The 13203-nt window shown below is 38.1% G+C and overlaps 1 protein-coding gene across 4 annotated transcripts in view; it reads right to left on the minus strand.

Annotated features, from left to right (window-relative positions):
• Positions 1-13203, minus strand: part of ANK3 (ankyrin 3) — a 345627-nt gene that overhangs the window by 305093 nt on the left and 27331 nt on the right. The gene's annotated exons all lie outside the window — the stretch shown is intronic.

A 13203-nucleotide genomic window follows, 5' to 3' on the forward strand; every position in this document is an offset into this window, starting at 1 on the left:
CTCCATGTGGTTTGTATAAAATCCCCAAATAAATAATAAGTAAAGGCAAAGAAACTATCCTGACTGACCCTATGCTAACCTGTTCTCCTTCCAAGTTTTTTGTCATTTATAGATACAATTTTTACACACACACACAGAGAGAGAGAGGGTTGGGAGGAGATTTGGTTGAGTCTGTCTGGCTTTTCCAGAGCTCAGCCATCCAATTTTAGAATGCTGTTTACATCATTTTTTTAAATTGTTAATTTATATAATTTAGAAGGCACCTGATTAGAAATGTCTTTGAACAGTTTAATCTTTAAAAGCAAGGAATGGTAAAAATAGTAATAATAATAATAATAAAATATGAAATCCTTCTTGGCTTCATCTTCTGCTTTCATAATATTAAAACCATTTTGTGATTTTTTTTTTGAAAAAAGCCAAGTGGCACTTTCAATTAATGAATAAAAAAGGACGATGCCAGAGGCTCCAGTGACGTCACCCTCCTGCTGGGTGCTCAAACAGAGCACTCCGTGTTAGAAGATTGTAAAAGTCAGTGAAACAGAAAATAAATCACTGTTCACTGAGCTTAGCATAATCTCTGGGTGAAAGAGATTATCAGAATTGTGGAAGAGTGGCAGGTCTGACAGGGGGTTTGCTCTTAAGAGCGAATTTTCCTGGATTTATGACCCCACCGAATTCCACTCCTTCCAACTTCAGCACGCCCCTGTTTTTATCAGGGAAAAGGAGAGGAATGTTGCTTCTGCTCTAGAGAACTTATTAAATTGATTGATATTCCAAGCAGACGGGAATTTCACAAGCGTTCGAACTTTGATGCAGAATCAGCACGGCAAGTACCGACTCCCTTTTTGAAATTTGAAACCTTTCTTTGTCTTTGATTAATTGACTTTTAAAATGGCGTCTAAAAGTGAAAGTAAAATTTTTTTAGTACGATGAAGCAGCGTTACTTGTGGATTGTTACAAACGGAGTTTTTTTATACTGAAAGGAGGGAAGGAGAGTTATTAAGTTTGAATTCCTGATTCTTTTGAAGACAGAATGGCAGCTAAACCTTTAAAGCCTTCTGGAAGAAGGGATCTGAACCAAGTCTTGAGGAAATATTGAAAGAACAATTAAAACTTTCTGAAGATAGGCAAAAGAGATGATGGAGAATTTTAATGCAAAAATAAGAGAAGATATTCTTATGGCAGTTCAAGGACTGAGTAAAAAATTGAAGGATTGGAAGTGGAAATGCAACAGATCTCTCAGTCAAATAAGTATTTAGAAGATGAAATGAAAGGTGTTCAGAAAAAAGTGGATCAAAATGAAGATCAGGTTGTGATATTACAATATAAACTTATGGAAGGAGCTCTTAGAATTGTGGTATGCAAGAAGAGCGTGGAGAAGACTTAAGAAAAATTATATCAGAAGCATTGGCTGAATTTATTGAAGCGGACCCCAAGAGGTAGCTTACCAAATTGATAAAATATATAGAGTTAATTCTTGGATTGCAAGACAGAGAAAGCTTCCTCGGGACATTGTGGTTTATTTTGTGAAAAGGACTATGAGAAATCAAATTCTGCAAGTTTCATATCAGACAACTTTAAAAATTGGAGAACAGGAGTTGAAGGTGTTGAAGAGATTCCTTCAAAGATGTTAAGAGACAGGAAGAATTTGCTTTTTACACAAGAACTTAAAAAACATCAGATTCAATTCAGATGGGAGGTGCCAGTTGGACTGACACTATTCTATCAAGGAAGGAGATATAGAATTGACACGGTTTTAAAGGCAAAGGATTTTCTTTCTACAGTTTTGAAAGTCGAAATAGAAGTGATAGAAAACTTCAAGAGACTCAAGAAGGCGTGGTGACCCAAGAGCCTTTATTGCTGCCAGTATTAGAGGAACCACAAGAGCAAAGGGTGACAAGAGGAGCCCTTAAGCGTAAAGAAGAGCAACAGTCTCAAAGTAAAAGTCAGGATCCCATTATGGAAGCTGTGGGAGGAGCTAGACGGAAGATACCGGAGGAGGAGCTTCCGTTGTCTGCTTCAAAGCTTCAGGAGGCCAATAATGGCAAATAGAATCTTGTCATGGAATGTTAATGGCTTGAATTCAGCTCAGAAAAGAAGGAAAATATTTCACTACTTGAAACAATTTAAAAATGATGTGATTTGTTTGCAAGAGACACATATAAAATTATCAGACCAAAAATATTTAATTAATTCAAAATTGGGTAACCATTTTGTTGCATCAGCTTTGGAAAAGAAGCATGGAATTGTTGTATATATCAGGAAGGATATACCAGCTAAACTAATTGAGGCAGATATTCAAGGAAGATTTATTGCTATTGAACTGGTGATAGATGCAAAAGACTTTGTTGATAGGTATTTATGCACCTAATCAGCAACAAGAAAAGTTTTACAAAATGTTACATGAGAGGTTGACCCTCTGGGATTATAGTTCGTTTATTTTATTAGGAGACTGGAATGGAGTAATTGATACAAGAAGGGATAAGAGAACCTCCTCCAAGAAGATACCTATACATGCAAAATTACCAAAATCCTTTTTTGAAATGATGGAAGACTTTGAGTTTAGAGATATATGGAGGTTACGGAATCCAGATGAGAGAGATTTTACTTTTTTTTCTGATAGGCATCAATCTTTTTCACGCATTGATTTTATCTTAATTTCTAATGACTTGCTTTCTAGGGTGAAGAAAACGAAGATATTTCGAGGTGTTTAACTGACCATAGCCCAGTATGGATGGAATTATTACAAGGGAAAAAAGGTGGTAGAACATGGAGGTTGAATGAAAATCTGTTTAGATATGAGGATAATGTAACTTATTGTAAGAAACAGTTAAAAGAATTTTTTGATTTTAATATGTACAAAGGGACACCTATAGGAACTGTGTGGGAAGCGAGCAAAGCGTTTATTAGAGGATATTGATTTTATTTGGACAACAGGCAAAGGAATAATAAACAAAGGCAGCGTAGATATTTGGAAGAAGAAATTCAAAGGAAGCAACAGTTATTAATTCAAAACCCACAAGATCATAAACTTAAAGAGGCTATAAAAATATTACAGAGTCAATTTAATATGTTAATGGCAGACCAGGTGGCAACGAATATACAATATGCTAAACATAATACCTTTTGTAATGCAAATAAACCTGGGAGATGGTTGGCATATAATTTAAGGAAGAAACAGAAAGCACGTGTCATACAAAAATAGAATATAAAGGTAAAGAGATATATCAACAGGATAAAATTAAAAGGCATTCTCAGAATTTTATACTGCACTATATGCAAAAGACAAAATATTGGATAGGGACATTTATGATTATTTGAAAGATTATAAGGTGAATATTCTAACATTAGAACAGAGGAGGAGCTGAACCGCCGATAGCTACTGGAGAAATAGTGGAGGCAATTAAACAATTAAAATGGGAAAACCCTGGTACAGATGGTCTTACAGCAACTTATTATAAAAACACAGGATGAAATATTAGGCCCACTTAAAGAATTATTTAATCAGATACAATTAGGGTGGGAATACCCCGTCATGGAAAACATCTTTTATTTCACTGATACCGAAGAGGAGCTAGACTGCTCTAAACCTGGTAACTATAGGCCGATTTCACTTTTAAATAATGATTATAAGATTTTTGTAAAAATAATAGCAAATAGATTAATGTTAGTTTTACAACAAAGAATTCATACTGATCAATCTGGTTTTATAAAAGGGAGGCAGATGAGGAATAATGTTAGACAGATTATTAATATATTGGAATATTTGGAAAAGAAGAATACTTCAGCGGCACTTATTTTTTTGGATGCAGAGAAAGCCTTTGATCGATTGCATTGGGATTTTTTATTTAAATTAATAGAGAAAATGCAATTTGGAGACTGTTTTATTAGAATAATTAAAGCGATTTATGGAGAGCAAACAGCACAGATTATAGTAAATGGTAGTTTGACAGAAGTTATTAAGATTGCGAAAGGAACAAGACAGGGATGTCCCTTATCACCATTATTGTTTGTTTTGACTCTGGAACCATTATTAGATAAAATACGAGAATTAATGAAAATAGAGGAATTAAGATTAGACAATATGAGTACAAAGTTAGAGCTTTTGCAGATGATGTAGTGGTTACGTTAATGAATCCTATAAATTCAAGTAGATTTTTGTTGGAAGTAATTGATAAATATGGAAAGGTATCAGGATTTAAAATAAATCAGAATAAAACAAAAGTGATAATTAAAAATATGTCTATACAACAGAAACAAAAACTAGAGGAAATGACAGGATTTGAGGTAGTAAAAAAGGTTAAATATTTAGGGGTCTATATTAGCTCATCGAACAAGAAACTTTATAAGAATAATTATGACTTGCTATGGCAAAAAGTTCAGAATGATATGAATGGCTGGAAGAAATTGCAGTTATCCCTATTGGGAAGGATTATGCTATTAAAATGAATGTGTTACCTAGATTTTTGTTTCTGTTCCAGATGATACCTATAATTAAAAAGGATAAAAATTTGGAAGATTGGCAGAGTGGGATTAATAAATTTATATGGCAGGGTAAAAAGGCGAGGTTAAAATGAAAATAATACAGGATTCACGGGAAAGGGGTGGTTTAAGAATGCCTAATTTTAAACTATATTATGAAGCAGTAACCCTTTCAGTAATAAGTGACTGGTTTAACTTAACAGAGGAAAGAATTTTGAATATAGAAGGTTATGACTTGTTATATGGATGGCATGCGTACTTATTTTATGGAAAAAGTGGATAGGGCTTTTAAGAATCATGTGTTGAGAAGTGCTCTTTATGGTCTGGAATAAATATTCCTATAAATTAGATTATAAGATTCCTATATGGGCGAGCCCTAGACATGCAATAGAGAATATAAATATAGAACAGAAACAGGAAATGATTACATATAAAGAACTTTTGTATGCTGAAGGAGGTAGATTGCAATTAAAATCATTACAGGTATTAAATGAAGAAGGAGGAATTATACTTGGTTTCAATATGGGCAAATAAGTGCTAGATGGAAAGAAGATCAAAAATTGGTATAATGCAAAGGAGGAAAATTTAATAAAGCAAATTAGAAATCAGACCCAGGAGCATATAAAGAGATTGTATAATGTGTTGCTTGAAATAGATTCGAAAAGGATTTGGTAAAGGATTGTATGATAAAATGGGCACAGAATATTCAGGAACCAATAATGTTGGAAACATGGGAGAAAATTTGGGTTAGAAATGTTAAGTTTACACAAGCACAGAATTTAAGGAAAATTTTTATAAGATGTTTTATAGATGGCATTTAGATCCCAAAAAATTATCATGTATGTATCCTAATATCCAAGCGAAATGTTGGAGGTGTGATTGTGATGATGCTACATATTTTCATATTTGGTGGACTTGCAAGAAAATTAAGGTCTTTTGGATAAGAATTTGGTGGATTATTCAAAATGTACTGAAGAAGAAGATAAAGTTCCTGCCACAATTTTTCCTTTTGGGAATTATAATGGATTGTACAGGGATTGAGACTAAACTGATTTTGAACTTAATAACAGCAGCAAGACTGTTGATTGGACAATACTGGAAGAAAGAAGAGATACCTACAATAGAAGAATGGATATTGAAAGTTATTAACTTGGCTGAGATGGCTAAAATCTCAGCGTTTTTAAAAGACAATACGCAGGAAAGATATTTAATTGAATGGAAAAAATGGATTGATTATCTACAAAACAGATATCAGATTAAGAAATATCAGATTGCCTTTGAATAATTAGAAAGTTATTTTATGTAATGGGAGGGGTGGGGAGACGAAAAGCTTTGGATGTGGTTTTTTGGATGGGCCTTTACCTTGTGATTGACCCGGGAAGCCGGGGGTGGGGGAGGGAGGGGGGTGTTTTGTTTTGTTTTTTTTTTTGGGAGGGAGGGGGAAAAAAGGGGGAAAATGTTTTTGTTTTTTTTAAAACTCTTTCAATAAAAAAAAAAAAAAAAAAAAAAAAAAAGGACGATGCCAGGCTGAGAGCTTGTGCATTTTTACAGAAGATAATTAGCTCCATGGTCCCCTACAGACGCCTCCCTCCTTCCAGTCCCTGCTAGTCCCTATTTCTGATTGGCAAATCTGGAAGAGAGTCAAAAAAGCGCCCAACCTTCCCTTGGAAACTGACATCTTCTTCTTTGGATCCTTGGTCACAAACAAAATACATTTCCCCCCCTAAAAGATTAGTCTGTGCACAATGCCTATCAAGACATGTCCTCTTAAATCAAATTTTAGGAAAGATTGCCCATTATAGGATATTTTAACAACCGTCTACTTGTTTTTAGCGCTGTTATTGCACATCTGAGTCAAATCTCAGAATAAACTGAGAATTTTGCGTTGCTGTTAACTTAATTCTTCCTTTTCTTGTGTTTGTGGTCATCGTTCTTGGGGTTCTTCCTACCTATGACCACAAACTCAGCATCCGAGCCAGCCAGCCTGACTCAGAGTAATCATTCAAATTCAACTTTAAAAGGTATAAAAGTTATTTGACCTACTGATTCAGGGCCATTTGCCAAAATGAGTCTGCTGGCTTTAAAAAATGGCCTGGACTCCACATCTCGCAGGTTTCCCTCACTAAAAGAAAATAACCGTGAAGTTTCACACCACATTGTATGTCCTTGTAGAGATCACACCATTCCTCAATTCTTATCATTCCCCCAAACCAAGGAAGGCCTGCAGTTTCCCTGATTGTTCCTTGCCTAAAAACACAGAAATCTTGCCAAACCCTTTCATAGTTAAAGAGACACTCTGAGAATTGCCAGGAAGGAACCATCTTAACTCTCTTCCTCCCAACCAAACAATCTAAACTTCACTGTCTCTGGGTCCTCTACAATGCGGTTCCTGTCTATGGGAATCCAGACTTCATTCCACCACAGTTCTGTACTGCTCAATGGGAGGATTGTGACCTCTTATTAAATTCTAGATTTCTCTTTCTTGAACTTTCCCATCCCCAAATTTGTTTGCCTCATTATCAAACATCAGAAAACATTTAAGAAAATCACCTTTGCCACAACAAAGTACACTATGTCCTCCTTCAGCATACAGATTTTGCAGCAAACGTAAATTTGCGTGTAAAACAAAACATTATATGTTTTGCGGAGTTGTTTACTTTGTGCTTATGGTAACCATAACTGAATCCTTCAAGTAAGCAAATTGCCAGATTGTACAGAAATGCTGGTCTGCTTCACCTTGGTGTAATTTGAGGGTTTTCTACCAAAGCATCAATAACTGTTCCCACAAACATATTAGTTGGCCTCATTTTTTTCTAGACCCCCTTGCATTGTTAAAAATGACAGAGAACCCCAATAAGAGCCTTGGGTGGCTTATATCTGTCAACATCTTGCTATGTTTAAATTTAAAACCGAGACATTTTATAAAGGATGGAAGGCTGAGTCAACCTTGGGCCTGGTGGGGCTTGAACCTGCAGTAATTGCAAGCAGCTATGTTAATAACAGACTGTCTTACCAGTCTGAGCCACAGAGGCCCATTTTTTCTTTGCACCTTTTTTCACTTACTTCATATTTAACTTTCATATCTATTTCTCTTGTTATTACTCTTTTTAAGAAGTCTTTAATAAAAATCATAGCCAATGGGTGAGTTTATTTTAAGACTTTGGGTAAAGTCAGTCCATAACGGGAAGGTTTTCACAAAATCTACGCAGTTAAAGTTGACTTGCACTTCCCTGCCTGCATCCAGTTGACAGGAGCTATTTGGGGAAGAGGCGATGGAGAATCACTGAAGCAGATGCTCAGAAGCAGAGAACTGTATAGAGGAGATAAGAAAAATAAAACTTGGGCTGCTGTTTCCTCAGAGTTTGCTAGGGGAAAGTCACCTCCTGGGTCACAATGCGCCTCTTAATTAGGCAAATAAACTAAATGCAAATTGTGCTGAGACACAAGGGCAGGTCCTGTTGTTATTGCCCAGCACAAAAAGGAGTTTGCCTGTTGAACTTCACAGGCAAGTTGCCAAAAGCAAAAACTATGCCGCACAACTACAGTATGTACACTATGGAGATATCAAAAGTCAGAGAAATGCTTTTTTGTCGTTGTTTTGTTATTCATGGATTCCTGTGCTGAAGTGCCTCCATTGCTCTTGCATCTTTATTCAAGTTCCATGTTACGGACTTTATATTGAGACTGACAGGCTGCAAGACATGACGTTAGTATTAGTATTAGTATTTAGTATTTATTGAAATTTTTATACCGCCCTTCTCCCAAAGGACTCAGGGCGGTTCACAGCCAAGATAAAAACAATGATAATGTACAAATAAAACAATAATTAAAAAACTTATTAGATGTATGGCCAAATTGACTCAGCCTTCCATCCTTTATAAGGTAGGTAAAATGAGACCCAGATTGTTGGGGGCAATAAGTTGACTTTGTATATAATATACAAAAGGATGAAGACTATTGCTTAACACAATGTAAGCCGCCCTGAGTCTTCGGAGAAGGGCGGGATATAAATGTAAATTTAAAAAAAAATTAAAACATTTAAAACCTTAAAAAACCCCATAAAATTTGTATCAAATATTAAAATATTAAAATGTTAAAACTATTTAAAATCCCTAGACCAGTCCTGTGGCTTCCACTGTTTGCTAGGAGATTAGTAGGTTTTTTAAAAACTCACACCTTTGGCCTTGTGAATTGTGCATTAGGAAGCCCTCAGCAAAAATCAACACCTCACCTATCTCTGTGGCCTTGATGCCAAAGGATGGCCTTCTTTCCTTCTTATTGTGGCATAGGAGAAAATACACAAAACATTTCAAGCACTACTCCACCACAACCCAACTCATCTGAAGCCTTTCTAGGCACCCAGGCGTTCCTCTGCTGTAGCGGAAACTGTTAAAAATTCCAAGTCAACAAAAGGAAACTCAGATGCAAGCCTCTTCCCAGCCTGGTCTAGAAATCAGGTTCACAGGAAGGTATTACAAAACCTTTATTGAAATATTATCTCTCTAAAACAGTCTAACGGGAGACTGGAAAAATAAGTCAGAAAGGAACTTATCGTCCCAGGAAAAAATTTAAAGATGAAAACTAATTAACCAATTTCATTGTATAGATCCAGGGTCTCCAACCTTGGTCCCTTTAAGACTTGTGGACTTCAAAGGGACTCTGGGAGTTGAAGTCCACAAGTCTTAAAGGGACCAAGGTTGGAGACCCCTGGTATAGATGATGTACAATGACAATAAGGGCTATACTACCACTAACTGCTTCCTGAGGGTTGTCTCCTCAACATTCAGACTTATCAGCCTTGTAAACCAAGCGAGGTCCTTAGCCTGAAAAAAGGCTGACCTTGGTTATGCTACTGGGAAGGTCTCCCATCTCTTTAAGTCTGATTTCATCTTATTGATAATATACATGAATTCATAAGGGCACCACTCCCACAAGCTCAACCTGATAATTAGAAGAGCCTTCCCCAAACATTCTGCCATGGAGTTGAAATAAGACACAGCTGAAGTCCAGAAAACAGGGAAGATTGGACAAGGATCTTGGAACTGTTTGGCTCTTTTATTCAAAAAAAGAAAAGAAAAGGCGAAAGATTTATACGATCTGAAGAGAAACCAGAGTATTGGTGGATCTTACAAAATGTTTTGAAAAAGAAGATAAAGTTCCTGCCGCAATTTTTTTTGTTGGGAATTATTACGGACTGTACAGTAATTGAGACTAAATTGATTTTAAATCTAATAACAGCAGCAAGATTACTAATAGGACAATACTGGAAGAAAAAAGAAGTACCTACAGTAGAAGAATGGATATTGAAGGTTGCCAATTTGGCTGAGATGGCGAAGATATCAGCCTTTTTGAAAGACAATATGCAAGAAAGATACTTAAAGGAATGGAAAAAATGGATTGACTATATTCAACGTAGATATCAGACTAAGAGTTATCAGACTGTTTTTGAATGATTATGATGTATTATTTTTGATTGTTTTCGGGGGAAGTTAGGAATTGATGATTGTAGGGGTATAATTAAGTTGGGATGAAAATTTTTTAGCATATGTTTGTTTTATTTTTAACTATACCTTGTGTTCGTTCCGGGAAGTCGGGGGAGGGGTTGTGAAGGAGGGGAGAGGAGGGGGGGAAAGGGGGGGAAATTTTTGTAAAACTTTTTAAATAAAAAAAAGAAAAGAAAAGAAAAGAAAAAGAACCTAGCTGATTCTCAGGAGTTTCTGGACTTTGCTGATGTGCCTGGTTCTCCTCCAAGACTGAAAGCTCTCCCTGGATCTTGTAAACAGCACTAAGCTCACCTAGGAATTCGAGGTGTCCTCAACTGACTGTTTCAGGAAGCAGAGATCCATTTCTCTACCCCTCTGCAATCAGCAAAGCACTGTGGAGCTATAAGAAAATGATTACATAATGGATATCTGGAGAAAAGCCCAGCTGTCTCCACATTTCCAGAGCAGAATTAATCATTTTTGTCAGAGGAGGAGAAGGCTGAAGCCATGGAAGGGCCACCACAGCTCTCCTCCTCTTGCCAGACTCCGGGCTAGCTGTTCTTCTAACGACTGAAGCGGCTACCAGAGAAATTAAGAATACAGCTTTAGAACCTGCAAGGTACTGCATGTGGCAAGAACGGCAGTAAATAAAAATATAGCAAAACAAAGATATATTTTTTTAAAAAAATCCAGAACAAATTAAGGAAATGAATTTTTAAAACCCTGATTTTTTTTCAGATCTGATGATTGCACAAGATCGAGCTGGGCCCATGAAGATGAGAACCAGGCCAACTTCTCTCCACCACACTGGACTCTTGAGGGCTAGAAGTGCAGAGAGCAGCCGAACAAGGACTGGCAAGGAGTCAAGGAGGAGTCAAGCCATTTGAGGCAGCTCTTTGGGGCCCTTGGCGTTCGTTAACTCAAATCAAGACCACCCTCCCTTTCCTTGTGAGCATGGCAGGCCAGGGCTGAGAACTGCTTGCTCAGCACTACAAGCCAGAGTGAAACATCTCCACAATCTTCTCCCCCTCCTCCAAACAGGCTTGTTTTTGGCATTAGACATCAAACTAAAGAGTTGCAACATTAAGATATTGAATGTGGCATTTCTGCCCTTAACAGTCCAATAGATGAACAAAGACACGCTAGCCCTAGTCGTACAATTGGTAAAGACACCAAAGAGTGCAGCCTCCGAGTGTCAGGCTGAATCTTGGTCACCTCTTTCCTTAATGAGCAGAATAACAACAACAACAACAACAACAACAACAACAACAGAGTTGGAAGGGACCTTGGAGGCCTTCTAGTCCAACCCCTGCCCAGGCAGGAAACCCTATACCATTTCAGACAGATGGTTATCCAACATTTTCTTAAAAATTTCCAGTGTTGGAGCATTCACAACTTCTGCAGGCAAGTCGTTCCACTTATTGATTGTTCTAACTGTCAGGAAATTTCTCCTTAGTTCTAAATTGCTTCTTTCCTTGATTAGTTCCCACCCATTGGTTCTTGTCTTGCTTTCTGGTGCTTTGGAGAATAGTTTGACTCCCTCTTTTTTGTGGCAACCCCTGAGATATTGGAACGCTGCTATCATGTCTCCCCTAGTCCTTCTTTTCATTAAACTAAACATACCCTGTTCCTGCAATCGTTCTTCATATGTTCTAGCCTCCAGTCCCTTAATCATCTTTGTTGCTCTTCTCTGCACTCTTTCTAGAGTCTCAGCTTGTTTGTCAGTTTGTCGACTGTCCATAAGAAAAGGACAACTGGCAGGCGGAAAGGAACAAGCCATCAGAACCGACCCTGGTGGGCTCCTGCATCCTCTCCCACCCAGAGGTCCCGGGGTCTGCAGACCCAAAGGCATTTTTCCTCTTCGAAGTGCTGCATATCGTTTCTCCTCCCTGACCCACCACGGGGCCATCAAGATGGTTTAAGTGGGATCTGGGGTTAACATGTTGAACAGCAAGCAAGATTAGAGGGGCCTTTGATTCTGCTGTGGCTTTTGCGCCGGCTGTCACTGCTTTGCCCAAGGAGGAATTTATTATTTTTATTATGCTGTTCTGGGTTTTCCAGCTTTGCTGTAGCTGATTTATGTTCTCAGCGTTCATTATTACAAGCCACTTGGAGTCTTGGGAGTCTTGGGAGCTGGATATATCAGATAGATGCATAAATGTAGCACATTGGAAATCATTTCCTTTGCCTATCACTGCACCTTTTTTTTAATTAATTAGCCAAGCTGCTTGGTACTGGGGAGCATGCAAAGTGCTAATAATCTTTTGAAACAACTAGTCCTCTGTAAAATTATTTAACGCATTCATTGTATTTCTTAAACCACTCGCCAGCAAACGTCTAGTGTGGAAATCAAAAACAGAAAATACAAGCTCAGAATAAAACCACAAGACTGAAGCAAAATGAAAACAGCAATTGTGCTTTTTAAAAACTCAAACCAACCAGGAGCCCGGATGAATCTGGCTGCAGGGTGAGCTTCCTTCAAGGCTCTCCCTGGTGCTGAAAGGCAGCCGGCCGCCAGGAGCCTGCAGGGAGAGACCCCAGCCCTTAAAGGGGCTCCTCTCTCCTTAGATCCTTATGCAGAAACCAGGGACTACAACCACCACCACCACCACCACCACCACACACACCCCACACACAACACACAAAGAAACAGCCATATCTTTCTAGGATTTCCACAGACAGCTTAAAAATGGAAAGCCGACAGTCTGCAAGACAATAGCAGAGCAGGTTTATCCGGAAACTTTAGAAATAGCTTTCATATCTTCGGGGCCCCATAAGCAGCTGAATTCACCTCTCATTGGTTTGTTTCTCTTTGGGAGCACAGAAGGGGTGAAGTGCAGAGCAGAAGCATCAACAGTGTGCAAGAGGCGTTCACCGAAGCCCGCCCAAAGTTCAGCAGTTTCTAAAATATTATTTCAAAGACAAAAGGCTCCGTGTTTAAAGTCACGTGTCATGAGAAATGCAATAAAACCAAAGCCACTCAACCAAATGCGTTGCCTTGTGGTCAGTCCCACTGGCAGGGCCATCTGGTGACTAGGTGACAGAAGATCTGACTAGGTGGCTCAGTGGCTAAGACACTGAGCTTGTCAATCAGAAAGGTCAGCAGTTCGGCGGTTCGAATCCCTAGTACAGGTCTCCTGCGTGAGCAGGGGGTTGGACTAGATGATCTCCAAGGTCCCTTCCAACTCTGTTAATGTTAGGAGGGGTTTGAAGACTGCCGAAATGGCAGGACTGTTTG

Source organism: Ahaetulla prasina, chromosome 6 (genome assembly GCF_028640845.1).
Source record: "Ahaetulla prasina isolate Xishuangbanna chromosome 6, ASM2864084v1, whole genome shotgun sequence".
In the NCBI taxonomy this organism is placed as follows: Eukaryota; Metazoa; Chordata; class Lepidosauria; order Squamata; family Colubridae; genus Ahaetulla; species Ahaetulla prasina.